The sequence below is a fragment of the Heptranchias perlo genome, chromosome 11 (assembly GCF_035084215.1).
Source record: "Heptranchias perlo isolate sHepPer1 chromosome 11, sHepPer1.hap1, whole genome shotgun sequence".
In the NCBI taxonomy this organism is placed as follows: Eukaryota; Metazoa; Chordata; class Chondrichthyes; order Hexanchiformes; family Hexanchidae; genus Heptranchias; species Heptranchias perlo.
The window spans coordinates 42,900,686-42,914,403 of record NC_090335.1 but is presented as its reverse complement, the minus strand read 5'-3'; the positions used below and the strand labels follow the sequence as shown (position 1 = coordinate 42,914,403).

At 43.6% G+C, this 13,718-nt stretch overlaps 1 protein-coding gene and 1 long non-coding RNA gene across 5 annotated transcripts in view; one reads left to right on the top strand and one right to left on the bottom strand.

Moving 5' to 3' along the window:
• Positions 1–13,718, top strand: part of bcor (BCL6 corepressor) — a 274,104-nt gene that overhangs the window by 113,564 nt on the left and 146,822 nt on the right. The gene's annotated exons all lie outside the window — the stretch shown is intronic.
• On the bottom strand, positions 3,774–13,680 carry LOC137326948 (uncharacterized). The gene is made up of 2 exons (XR_010964309.1): positions 13,439–13,680; positions 3,774–5,785 (listed from the first exon to the last, which is right to left on the bottom strand). It is a non-coding gene; the product is annotated as an uncharacterized lncRNA (long non-coding RNA).

Sequence of the window (13,718 nt, the reverse complement as noted above, 5' to 3'; positions counted from 1 at the left end):
TTGAAGGCTAAGTGTCATTATTTTTAGTTTTCTCTCAGATTTCGTGTTTCTTGGTTGTTGAATTCTATGCCTAAAAGATTCGTATTTACGTTGAGTCCCGAAAAGTCTATGTAGAATTGCACTACGACATTTTAGGAGTCAAAATATCGTTTAGTGGTGGTTTACTTGCGAAATAAGGCTGAGTGCTAAACGCCTGTGACTAGTTGAAGCGGAATCGCGATATCTGCTCCTGATCTCTCGCATTGTTCTCGTCGGCGGAAAGTACAGAACATGTGTTTGAGTGTTAGCTCCGGGCTGTCAATCACCCGCTGAGCTGCGAGTATTGCCTGCGGCAGACTGGAGAAGCCTTGTCTTATCAACCTCTCATCCTCGACATGCTGTACTGGTCGCCTTGTTAATTCAACTAGCCGGTCTCTAATCAAGGGAGAAAAAACCGGAGGTAACTAGGATCAAAGTACCAAAAATAGTTTCAGGGTGACACAGTCGCACACAGCCCTTAAATACTTTTGTGTTATTTTAATTATTTGGACAAAACAACATAAATATATAAATGTAGTAGTTAGTAACCACATAACTTCTGCAGAAGTATGGATCACATTTTCTTTAAACGGTTAATTGAGAAAGCAGCTAAGATTTCTGAAATCTCACAACACATACAATAAAACAATAAACGTTAAACCAGACCAACACATTCTCTTCCGAGTAACAGGATATTTGCATGAATGGTTTTACCAACCGTTCAGAAATAAACGACTTTGAAGAGCGCCGTTTAATCCTATGTTAATTTACTATTGGGTAACCGCCGCTTCCAACATATGCTATATTGAAATTAGTTTTTAAAAGTATGTTCAGCACATTGTGTTTTCATGGATATAATTTTGCCTCTCAGCAGATACCAGCTCTCGGTCTTCTGTTATGCCAATCTAGGGGAAGCAAAACAACAACTTATATTTATATTGCGCCTTTAACGTAGTAAAACGTCCGACGGTGCTTCACAGGAGATCAAACAAAATTTGACACCAGCCACACAAAGAGATATTAGGACAGGTAACCAAAGCTTGGTCAAAGAGGTAGATTTTAAGGAGGGGAGAGGTTTAGGAAGGGAATTCCGTGCTTACTAGGCAGCTGAAGGCACAGCCGCCAATGCAAGGAGCGATGGAAATCGGGAATGTGCGAAGCTAGAATTGGGGGAGTGCGGAGATCTCGGAGGGTTGTAGGGCCTCCTTTTTAAGGTCAGTTGAATCTGGTGTTAAATGAAGGAATCAGCCCAGAGATTATTTGATAGGATTTAAGGGTTCATTTTTTAAATTAAGCCATCTTTTGCTGTGGCAGTACAGTACTCAATGTTCTTAAATAAGCAATATCTCCAGCATGGGAGGCTATTAAACATTGCAATAAGGTGTTTATTAATATTTTAAAGTGTATTTAGAATCAAGGGGTCATTCATCTTTATAGTTGCTTTGTAGTTCCTGTTGGTTATCCACAGCTTCTGAAAACACAGAATCTCATCTATATCAATATATTGAAAATCTTATATTTGTGCATTTCCTGTTACAAAACCATACTTCCTGTTGTCAACCTCTCTTATTATAAAACCCTATGTCCACTTTTATAATAGATACTGCCTGTGTAAAATTGTCATCCTGCAACTGCATCCTCCCATCAGTGGTGGCAATGTGGAGCCTTATTTTTGCATCTCCAAACACTTCTCTGCTTCCCAAATTTAGTAAATTAACGCATAAAATCAAAATATCATACAAACAAGGATAGAATGTATGACTTTAAAATGGGGCTTGGATTACATGTGCGTACTGGGGTCCAATTATCCCCAACCCTCTAATCCTGCTTGACTCCCTGTGTGCAAGGCCACAGGTGATGACAACAACTTTTTCAATTATATGTCTACATTTATAGTGGGAACTGTCTATCAACTTGGCATGTTGTAATGACACCTTCCTACCATTGATGGTGTTGTAACACCCGATTTATGCATCTCCCGGCTCCTCCCCAGTACTGCAGAGAAACTCCTATGCTCCAAACCTGCTTCCCAAATTGCAGTACCTTCGGGTATTTAACTATTTATCATATAAAATCGAAATATTCTACAAAAAAAGATCAGAATGCATGATTTAAAACGGGGGCTGAATTATGTCTGCGGGCCCAGCTCCAATTACCCCCCCCCCCCCCCCCCCCAAATCCCCCTTCACCTGAAGACTACATTTTGATCTTGACTTACCCGAGTGCGACGTGACGGAAGATCGACTAGTAGGTTACAAAATATTGAAATCTGCCATCAACCAGATATTAGTTTAAACAGTCAAGAGAAGACATTAGCACTACTGATTTTTGCAGTAGCTTTTCAATATAAATTTGAAAAAGCACCGATTATTTGATGGCATTTCATAATTGCTTAAATCAAATTATGTGAGCGTTTTGTAAAACGTCAATATTATAGCACGTGTATGAGATGGATTTGAATTTGTGGATATCCATTTTAGTATCTGTGACTATATTTTGGTCATTGTAAGATTGAGGACATAATGTATTCCGCGACCAGAGACTCCTTGAAAGTCACGCAGGGGATATGTACAAATGTTGGGCATCTGGTTCACCTCTCGCGACAGCGGGCAATTTAAATCCCAGTTACCTCCACATGATTTCAATTGGCAGCTTCATATCCAAATAGGTCCTAGCCTATTGCTGAAAGAATTGAAATCGCAAGGAGATTTGTCTGTCAGAATTGATGGGATATATCCAATTAAAATGAAAAGTCAGGTTGGTTAAGATTTCAGAACAGCAATCCTATTGATTTTGTACAGCGACTGGAGACATTTTAATAATGTACCAAAATGCGCTGCCCACTAATCACCTGAACACGGCAGTAGTGTCAAAAACGTATTTAAAGTTCAGCATTGTCTTGGCCCTTAGAGAATTTAAAAGTGAACTAAATACCACTAGACTAATTGTAAGGGTGAACGTAGGAAGCGGTGATGCGATTTAGCGATTTATGAAGAATTAGTTACAGTTGGTCAGGGACCGCTAGTAACGGAGTGTGCGACGATTGTTTGAATTTAACCTTAATCACACAACATTGAAATTGACTGAGACTATAAGTCACTACATAAACATTATCCTTGCTTTATTTCACTGCCCGGGACACCAGACTCGAGATTTCTGGCTTCCTTATTCCTATTTCCCTATTGGGATCTCATTTTTTGCTGTTCTATCGAAATTGCGGCCACGCTTCGCTTTTGGTGTAGCGTGTAGCTCCGAGTGTTTTTCAGAAATTAAATTAATTTGTGGCAATGTTATCGCAAACCCTGCCATATGTATTCCTTTGTTGGTCTGGACTAATCATGCCCTTTTTGAGGCGAGGACCATTTACCGACCTAATTAACTGGTAAATCAGAAGCATGTAACGGATGAATGATTCCTTTTAAAATATCACCAATTCTTCAAAGAGCCCAGCCAATTTTAACATTGAGGTTTAAAAGACCACGCAAATAGTGTTAGGCGTTACTGCAGAGTTCATAAAACATATCTTGAACGTAACTATTGTATCTCCTAAACTGAGACCGGCCTGTAAAACTACTGATGATAACTCAACTCTTAGAACGAATAAGTTGTGGTCACATGAATTGAATTTTACAGTAACAGTGTTTCAGAACCGAAGACCTACAAATACTAATTCATTTGGTTAATGGTTTGATTTTTTCTTATTTATATTTTCTCCACATATTAAATAAATAAAGTTTGACCAGGCTAGGAAAATCTAAAAGGGAACGTTTGTGTACGTTTATTTTAACGTCAAACAATGCGGCCAAATGCGCATTCACTGCAATATCCCGTATTTCTGCCTTCCCAGTAAAGCGATTTTGCTAGGCGTTGCTGAGGCCACTGTGCGGGTGTAGCACACTTAGCGCGAACCATCATGACTTTGCACATTAGCTGTTTGGTGAAACACTAGCTGCAACAATGAGGGGGAGGGAGCCGTGCCTGGCAGCCATCAAGATCTGTGAAGCTCTGATACAAAGCAGTAATGTGTTTGCTGAGGGCTGATAGGCAGGGCCTGGTCGAGCTGGTTTCTGCTGATTGATGTTTCTTCTCTCGCGTTTGCAAATTTCTGGTTGTTTGGATATGTCAGAGAGATTTCGCAGGTGCCGAGGGAGGGGTAATGATGATGCATCAGCAGTGGCGGAAAGTTGGGAAAGCATGGCGCTCTTTTCCTCCAACTCGATCTGCTTTGAAATAAACAGTGCAGCTGAGCGGAAGGAAGTTCTGATGTTTCTGAAGCCCGCGCGTACAAGGACCTAGCTCGAGTAGAAACGAGACACGACTGCCTGAAAAGGAAAAGGGGGTGGTTTAAAATACCAGAGCTGGAGAGATCTCTAACTGTGAGCCACGACAGTAGTTACTTCAGTCTGCTTTTAAAATGGAACAGAAACAAATCATCCCAGCATGCATTTCACAGTATGCCTTCGTTTAAACCCCTATACGTTGGATGGAAATTGCTGTAAAATACATTTTAATAGCCTTTAAATAAAGGTTAATAAGCTGCGTGTCCATAGTTTTGTTTCGGATAGTAATTACAACTACATATCGAGGCTGGACTAAGCAGATCGCGACCCTTGTTATGTTTTGTGCACTCATGATATCGGACCGAGAAAGCTGAATCCCAGGGTTCTAGGAGCGATACATTGTAAAATTGTATTTTGATCGACTTTGGAATTTAACTTCTGTAATTTTCCCAGTGCAGTATATGCATACCTGTTTGTTCTGTGTATTTGAATGGTGTGATTGCACGAGGTTTGTCGGTACACTTTTGTGTGTGTGGGGAGAGGTAGTTACATGACGCGATATGAATTACCTATTTTATCCACTGCACATTTACATTTATAATTCCTGTGTTTAAAAGGCCTGGCCCGCATAGTTTTAACTTTAAGATGCAGTCCATATTCCACTATTGGTCATTTTCTGAAAATAATTATAGTGTAACTCGAACTTTCTAAAATGCCCTGTGCATTTAATTCTCTATACTCAACATCACAATGTAGCATGTGCTGTTTTGTTTCCAAAAGGACTGGATCGCCCAAATAACTGCGGGCGCGCGTGTGAGTGTTTTATTTCATCCATTGAATTGACGGTCATGCAGAGAAAACCTGACGATCGTTCAGCAAAAGCCATTGTTGAATGTGTTTTGTTCCTCTCCTCTGGCGGTGCACCAGTGAGGAGGAAATGAGTTCACGGCCGTTCTGCTGACACAGGCGTGTAATGAGAGATGAAGCCGCGATACCACACTGAGGCGTCTCATTCAGCCGCTCTTCGCCTGATCGCTCTGCCAGGTGTTTCGTGGTCTCGGATTCAGAATGTTTTGCACACTTGTAATTCTCCCCCATCCGCTTCTTCAGCCTGAGCACATTAAACACTATGTATCTACCATTTACATGGCTACAGCCTACGTCTATACAACATCGACATTGCGAGCGTGTCCTTGTTCTCTTGATTGATGTTAGATAGATGATTGATGTCCTCTATACGCAACCGGAATTTTTTTTAACCCGCACTCTCCATTTCCTAGACTTTATAGGTCCGTGTTGAAATCTATTAAAAGTAGATGATTCTAGTTTAGATTCCAGTAATCGTTTGCTCTTGATCTTTTTTTAAAAAAAAGTTATTTACTTTCTGTTTCGTCTGTCTGTTTGCTGGTGGACGTGATCTGCGTCTGGTACTAACGCGTAGAGATTTCCAGTGGTTGGCCGATTTATCCGATAGGAATCGGTCTGTTCTGAAGTAATGAAACAGAGTTTGGATTGACAAAACTACAGAAAAGTGTAAGAGAATTGAACATTCAGCAATCAAAGCATTTGTTGTAAATATTTTACTCCGACGCTGATTTATTTATCGCAGTGGTTTAATTATGGCGTGGTGTAAAATTGAGTCTCTTCTAAGCGTGAGAATGCCCTGCAGCGGTGATTTTGTGTTGATTGCCTATTATCACCGGTAAGCTGGCAGTTGCTGATTGACGTTTCACGGCAACTAGCTGATACTGGGCTCGATCTGAGTCGGGAGGGTAACATTTTGGGAAACAGGGACACAGATACCGACAAGGAACGGTAGACTGGTTATGAAATTGTCCTTTTCTTTTATTCTAATTAATACATTCCCCATACTTTCGCTGGAGAATTGCCGATTCCCTTGTCCAACAACGCACTCTCCCAGCTCTCTACATCACGAGAAACAAATTGCCTCCACTAACTTGTTTTTCTTTTGGTTCCATAGTAAGGAAATCTGGGAATGTATCAATGTTTCTCCTTGTTCCGAAATTGAAATTTCAGTTGGTTTTTCACAGGTTTTAGATTTAAGTCCGTTAAGCTGCATTATAATATCCTGATAAACTCAATTCAGTTCACCCAAACAAAAAGTCAATCTTAATTTAATTATGATGTCGTCAGGGATAAAACAATAGATAGATACATCTTACAGTTGGTTGTAACGGGATTATTATCTAACAAATTATCTGGAAAGGGCTTAATTGTATTAACATCCTAACATACTGGAGATTTACGGGCGAGGTGGGATGGAGGATTGTAAAATTTTCATATTACAGCTGGAATTCACTAATTTAAATATTTAGTTGCCGTCTTTGTAGTGGGGTGTCTGTGGGAAAATAATATATTTTGGGTATTATACTACAACCAACGTAGTTACTTTGGGTGGATTTATTTTTGTGTCGTTTAATTTTTTCTTACACAGACCGATATCTTTGAACCGCCACTTTCAGTTGCAGCAGGTATAACGGTGTCGGAAACTCTGTTCCTATCTACTGCGTCAAAGTATGTGTTTTGCAGCAGGAGCGGCCAAGGAAGTAAATGGAACCGCTGTATGAGTGGTTAGAGCTGGCTGTGTGGGTCTTTCGACTGTTTGCATTGTTACTGACGAGTTGGGTATGAATAATACAACAGTACTTGAACCTTGTGGCCTTAAGATGCAGTATCCGGGGTTTTCCTCCACATTTACCACACAGGCTAAATATTCACAAAGTCAGTCAAAATGCTTTTGCTGGGCGTCTTTTTACGACTCTTGGAAGGAGGGAGCTCGAAGATAACGTTTTTACCGAGTTAAAAATAAATGTTGGGTTTTACAATATTAGTCTGTGATCAACTTATGTGTGGAGTAGGATTCATGAGATATTTCAATACCCTATTTATCAAATGAGCATCATTGTAAATATCTACAACAAGCAACTGGGCAGTGGATAGGAGGTTGGTTAAAGGACAGAAAACAGAGCAGTGGTTAATAGATGTTTGTCGGACTGGTGAGATTTGAACAGTGGTGTTCCCCAAGGGCCATTGTTGGTACAATCGCTCTTCCCAAAAACAAATAAATAAATAGACTCGTTTATCTTCCATATCATTGCATGCGGATAGTCAAGACCGAGTGTGACATGGTTAGTGGGTGTGGGATAATTGAATTGGACCAGAAGGAGGTAGATGGAAGGGTTGGGAGGGAGGAGGTGTGGAAGGTGTAAGGGAAGAGATGAGGAAGAAGGGAGGGACAGGAGGAGAGGTTTGCGGGTTGGAATTCGTTCTCACGGGGGGAGGGGAAGGCCTTGAATCCTGTTCATCTTGGGGTTGGGGAAGTGGCAGAGGGTTGTGATTCATGATCTGTGTTGAGGTTTGTTATTCGTGCTAAGTGGGGAGGAAGGGTATTGCGATTCCATGTTCAGAGGGGTGAGGGGGGTTGCGATTCCATGTTCAGGGGGGAGTGGGGGTTGCGATTCGATGTTCAGGGGGGTGAGGGGGTTGCGATTCGATGTTCAGGGGGGTGAGGGGGGTTGCGATTCGATGTTCAGGGGGGTGAGGGGGTTGCGATTCGATGTTCAGGTGGGTGAGGGGGGGTTGCGATTCGATGTTCAGGTGGGTGAGGGGGGGTTGCGATTCCATGTTCGGGGGGGGGGGGTGGGTGAGGGGGTTGCGATTCCATGTTCGGGGGGGTGAGGGGGTTGCGATTCCATGTTCAGGGGGGGTTGCGATTCCATGTTCAGCGGGGTGAGGGGGTTTGCGATTCCATGTTCAGGGGGGGTTGCGATTCCATGTTCAGCGGGGTGAGGGGGTTTGCGATTCCATGTTCGGGGGGGGTGAGGGGGTTGCAATTCCATGTTGGGGGGGTTGCGATTCCATGTTCGGGGGGGGTGAGGGGGTTGCGATTCCATGTTCGGGGGGGGGGTGAGGGGGTTGCGATTCCATGTTCGGGGGAGTGAGGGGGTTGCAATTCCATGTTGGGGGGGTTGCGATTCCATGTTGAGGGGGTTGCGATTCCATGTTCAGCGGGGTGAGGGGGTTTGCGATTCCATGTTCAGGGGGGTGAGGGGGGTTGCGATTCCATGTTCACGGGGGGTGAGGGGGTTGCGATTCCATGTTCAGGGGGGTGAGGGGGGGTTGCGATTCCATGTTCGGGGGGGGGGTGAGGGGGTTGGTGTTCAGGGGGTGAGGGGGTTGCGATTCCATGTTCAGGGGGGTCAGGGGGGTTGCGATTCCATGTTCACGGGGGGTGAGGGGGTTGCGATTCCATGTTCACGGGGGGTGAGGGGGTTGCGATTCCATGTTGAGGGGGGTGAGAGGGGGTTGCGATTCCATGTTGAGGGGGGTGAGAGGGGGTTGCGATTCCATGTTCAGGGGGGTGAGGGGGGGTTGCGATTCCATGTTCAGGGGGGGTGAGGGGGGGTTGCGATTCCATGTTCAGGGGGTTGAGGGGGGGTTGCGATTCCATGTTCGGGGGGGGTGAGGGGGTTGGTGTTCAGGGGGTGAGGGGGTTGCGATTCCATGTTCAGGGGATGGGGGGTTGCGATTCCATGTTCAGGGGATGGGGGGTTGCGATTCCATGTGAGGGGGGGGTGAGGGGGTTGCGATTCCATGTTCAGGGTGGGAGGGGGTGTTGCGATTCCATGTTCAGCATTGGGATTGCGGTTTCTGTTCAGCGGAGAGGGGCCTTTGATGTAAGTTACCTACCTTGTTCCCGCCTATTAAGGGCCCCCACCCCAACGCTTGATACTAATGCAGTCGCACCATTGCTTCTAGCCCAAAGATACTTGGCGGCTACTGTCACTCGGGTCTTCCGGTTCTCGTCTTTCACTTAATTTGGCCAGTCGTCCTTCCAGGCAGTTGACGGTGTGTGGTTTTTCCAGCTTTGGGGCGGTGCAGCGCTTTAATGCTCAACGGGAGAGGAATGGGTATTTGTACTTAGCAGTGGCGTAGGGGTTGTGATTTGTACTCCGTTTAGGTGGGTGGAGGGGGAAATTCATCATAATTGGCTGTGTACTGATTCTTCTCTGATCAGCAATTATGAAGTTAGTTTCGATTTTTTTTGGTCAGGGGGTTGAGGTTGACTAATTTTCCCGCGCTCTTTGGAGGCTTTGATACGCTTTATCACATACTATTGCTCTCCTGCTATGGAACACTCACTTCAAACAGCTTTTTTCTTGCGTGGTCTTCATTCCTTGGCTGCGGATGAGTTCTGTTGTGTCTCCGTTTTCATGTTTGCATCCCCTTTGCACTCCCCATTCGATGTTTTCAATCTTATATTATTTGTGCGGTATGCGGATGTCATTAGGGAATTCTTGGATGTTACTTGACAGATGCATTTTTAGTACCAATTTTCTTTCATTAACAAGAATCGATTTCTGAGTACAAGTGCTGACTGACAGTACTTTCTGCCCTACTTAACGGCTTCTGCTGGGTCATAATCGCTGTTTATTTTAAGAAATGAATTCATGGGGATTACTTAGGGTTCCGTTTGAGGCTGTCACATAACGTTAGTTGCTGTCCCATTGTTTTCAGGTTGTCACAAAACGTTATGTTCACAGCACCACTGTTGCTGTACTGTTGGAATCCTAAGACCATGTACCATTTTAATACATAAACAAAAGAAAGAAAAAAAGATCTTGCATGTACACAACGACTTTCAAGTTCTCAGGACATCACAAAATGTGAACCATAGTTACTGTTGTAAAGTAGGCAAACATGGCAGCCAATTTGTACACAGCAAGGTCACACAAAAAGCTATGAAATAAATGACCAGATAAAATGGCCTAGAAATTGGGCCACATAGAGCCCATTTTCAGGCGCTATGCAGCCTACCAAGGCCCCAAAATGGCAGGCAGGCAGGAAGCACGCACACACTTCCGGGCAAAAGTGCGCCACATTAGGTGAAGATAAACAAGATGCGTCCTTTACACGCACCTGAAGCAGGTGCTAGGCCCTTTGCATATGCAAATAAGGTGTTTAATGCCTGCTTGAGGTCTCTGCCCCAACATTGATTTACCCTAAGGCAGCCAGCGATTTTGTGTGGAAAGTCAGCCCTACGGAACACCTGCAACAAAGAAGGTAAATAACATACCTGAACGTGCAGGAGCAGGAGCAGGAGCAGGAGTACTCCTCCTGATCACACATTAAAAGGCCTCACCGATCACCGCCTTTCCCGCCCCCAAGATGCCCGATTCCTGATCTCCTTCCCCCCCCCCCTCGCCCCCACAGATGTCTGATTTCCCACCCCTCGACTCCAGCCATCCTGACCCGCAGCTGGCCCCACGTTCTCTCACCCTCCAATCCCCGATTGGACCCACTTACCTGAGGGCCACTACAGCACTAGCAGTGGCCCGATTTCTCAGCAGTCCTCTCCATTCTTTGCCGGTGGGCTGTATTGACATGCTGACTCTATGAAAATGAGGTTCGAGGCCCAATATCAGGGTAATTACTCGAGTGCCTAAAAATGGCTGCAGCTGAATTTCTAGGCCAATCTGTTTTAGTGTTGGTGGTTGAGGACCAATCTTGGCTGGCCAAGACAATGGTAGAGCTCCCCTGCTCTTCGAATAATACCATGGGATCTTTTATAATCTGCCTGGCTTTAATGTCTCATCTGAAAATTGGTGCCTCTGATAGAGCAGCACTTCCTCAGTACTGCACTAGTGTCAGCCTAGATTGTTTTTAAAATTCATTCTAGGGATGTGGGTGTCGCTGACAAGGCCGTCATTTAACTGTCTAGGTTGGGTGTCCTATTTCAGGATGGATGTCAAGGTCATGGAAAAGGGGCAGAAGAGATTCACTAAATTGACACCGGTGATTAGAGGCTTTAGGTATGAGGAGAGAATAGAGAAACTGACCTTTTAAGAGCTGAGAAAGTTAAGATATCTATTTGAGGTTTTCAAAATTATTAGGGGTCTTGATTAAGTAAATTAGGAAAAACTCTTTCCACTGATCAGTAAGTTGGTAACTAGAGGGGATATTGTCACCAAAAGAATGGAGAGGTGAGGAGAATTTATTTTTTATACAGGTGATAGGACATGGAATGCCTTAGCGCAAACAGGGATAACAAACAACTGAAATTACAGTCTTTCAGTTATGTATCTGTCTCAGTGTAATGTGTGTACAATTGCAGCATTTGTGTGGTAAAATTAGGTCATAGTATTGAAAGGGTTGATTAAAGATTTAAACATTGCACCCAGTGAACTTGCATTTTGCTATTTTGTCATTAAATGACTTGTTTCCAACCATTAGAATGATGTAAATACCACAAATTATACAACTTTCTGTTACAAAATGAATGCCGATTTGAAAGGTAGTCCTAAGCACCCAGTTGCTTTCGTGGGTTACATGCTGTAAAAAGTTACTTAATGGTCAATTAATTGACCAATCATTTTATTGGTTTTATTTCCCCAACTTTTCCTCAAGCCCCATTTCTCTTTAGAGGTAAGGGGGAAAATTACAGCAAAGCCCAATGTAACACCTGAACACATTAACACTGGATAGAGAAGAGGAGTGGAAACCCTGGCTAATTTTTTGCTCCCTAGTTTAGCAGCACTGAGGCCAATTATAGTGTCACTACTGCCACAGTGGATGAAGTCAACTACCTTGGTGCACAGGGGGATTTGAACCTTGATTTTTTTTTTTGTTTTGTATGGCTCAGCTAAACAGATTCCAACCAACAGCCATTGTGGGAGCCATTTACCCTACATTGTTCCGAATAATGTTTCAAAGGACATAATTAACATTGTACCTGGACGTCTGGTAACTCAGTTGTTAAGTGCACTGCTGAATGATGCTGAATGAACTGTATAGAATAGGAAGATACCATGTTGGATCCCCATCTGGGCTGTTAGCTCATCTCAACCATGGCAGGAGTATGGGTGCCCCAATTGGGTCAGTGGCCCTGGACTAGGAAGGAGAGGGAAATTCAGCCATGGCTCCTAATCGTTATCTGGTGATTGTTCAATAAAGAAAAGTACAGGCTCACTGGTGATGCTTCCTCCCCTTTCCCACAATCCAGTAAAGAAAGAACAAACTTGGATTTATATAGTGCCTTTCATGACCTCAGGCCATCCCAAAGCTCTTTACAACGGTGACAAAAGTACTTCATTGGATGTAATGTCGGAACTGTAATGTAATGGTAGCCTGCCAACACTCACTGTTTAGGGTCACACACCAAGTATGGCTACTTGGTTGAGATATCAGAGGGTGGCTGGCCCTTTTGGAATATTACTGTAGGCTTCAGGAAAGGAGGGCAAAATGAAAAGAATATTCATAATTTCATTTTATCTTGTTGCAAAGGCCAGACAAGATAAAAAAGAAAAAATCGGCCCATGCTGGAAACATGCAATAGAAGCAAAATGGTGGAAATATACGACAGGTCTGTAAGCATCTGAAAAGAAAAAAAGTATGGGAATGTTTTGTCCTAACTGTAGAACAACCTCTTACTACCTAGAGACTAAAAGAGAGAAAACAGGCAAACGGCAGGCCTACCTTAATGTTAGCCATTCTTTTTAAGGGGCAGCTAATAAGTTTAATAGTCTGAACAGATTTCCCCCCTGGATGATATACAAAGGCCATGTAATTCAGGCTGTGAATAGCACTGACCCTATATACCCAAAGGACTACTGGACAATAATCCAGAGGCCTGGACCGATACCAGCTTTTTATTTCCAGATTTTAAAAGCTGATTATCAGTAAAAATGATCATGAAGGTGTCGGATTGTCATAAAAACCCAAGTGGTTCACTAATGTCCTTTTAGGGAAGGAAACTTGCCCCCTTACCTGGTCTGGCCTATATGTTATTCCAGTTCCACCCCAATCTGGTTGATTCTTAACTGCTCTCTGAAGTGGCCTGGCAAGCCATTCCACAACCGCGACCAACGTTTTAAGAAGGGCTGCCAGGACCTTTATGGGGCAACTTGGGATGGAAAATAAATGACAGCCTTGCAAGGAACACCCACATCCCGCGAATGAATATACAAAAAAGACCCTCCCCCATCCCGAGAATGAAGATACAAAAAAAGACCCCCGCTCCCCACATCCCGAGAATGAAGATACAAAAAAAGACCCCCGCTCCCCACATCCCCGCTATGGCGCGTACTTATCTGGGAAATCGGAAAGAAAACATAACTTACATGTTCTGTGAAAGATAATAAGAGTTAAGACCGGATGGAAGTGCTCGACATGTCTGCGGTGTTCCAGAAATACCAGGGTTGGCAGCTTTGAGGTGATTGGACGCATCAAATAAACTGCAGAAAATATAACGTTTAAGATAAAAGTTATTGAACTATTAGTGCAGTATACTCTATATTTGCAGTACGATTTAAAAATCGGCTTCCAAAAGATCGAGACAGAGGGTCAGAAACTTGAGCTCAAGTTGTGGGCGAAGCGGCTGGTGAATGGGTAGCCGCGCTC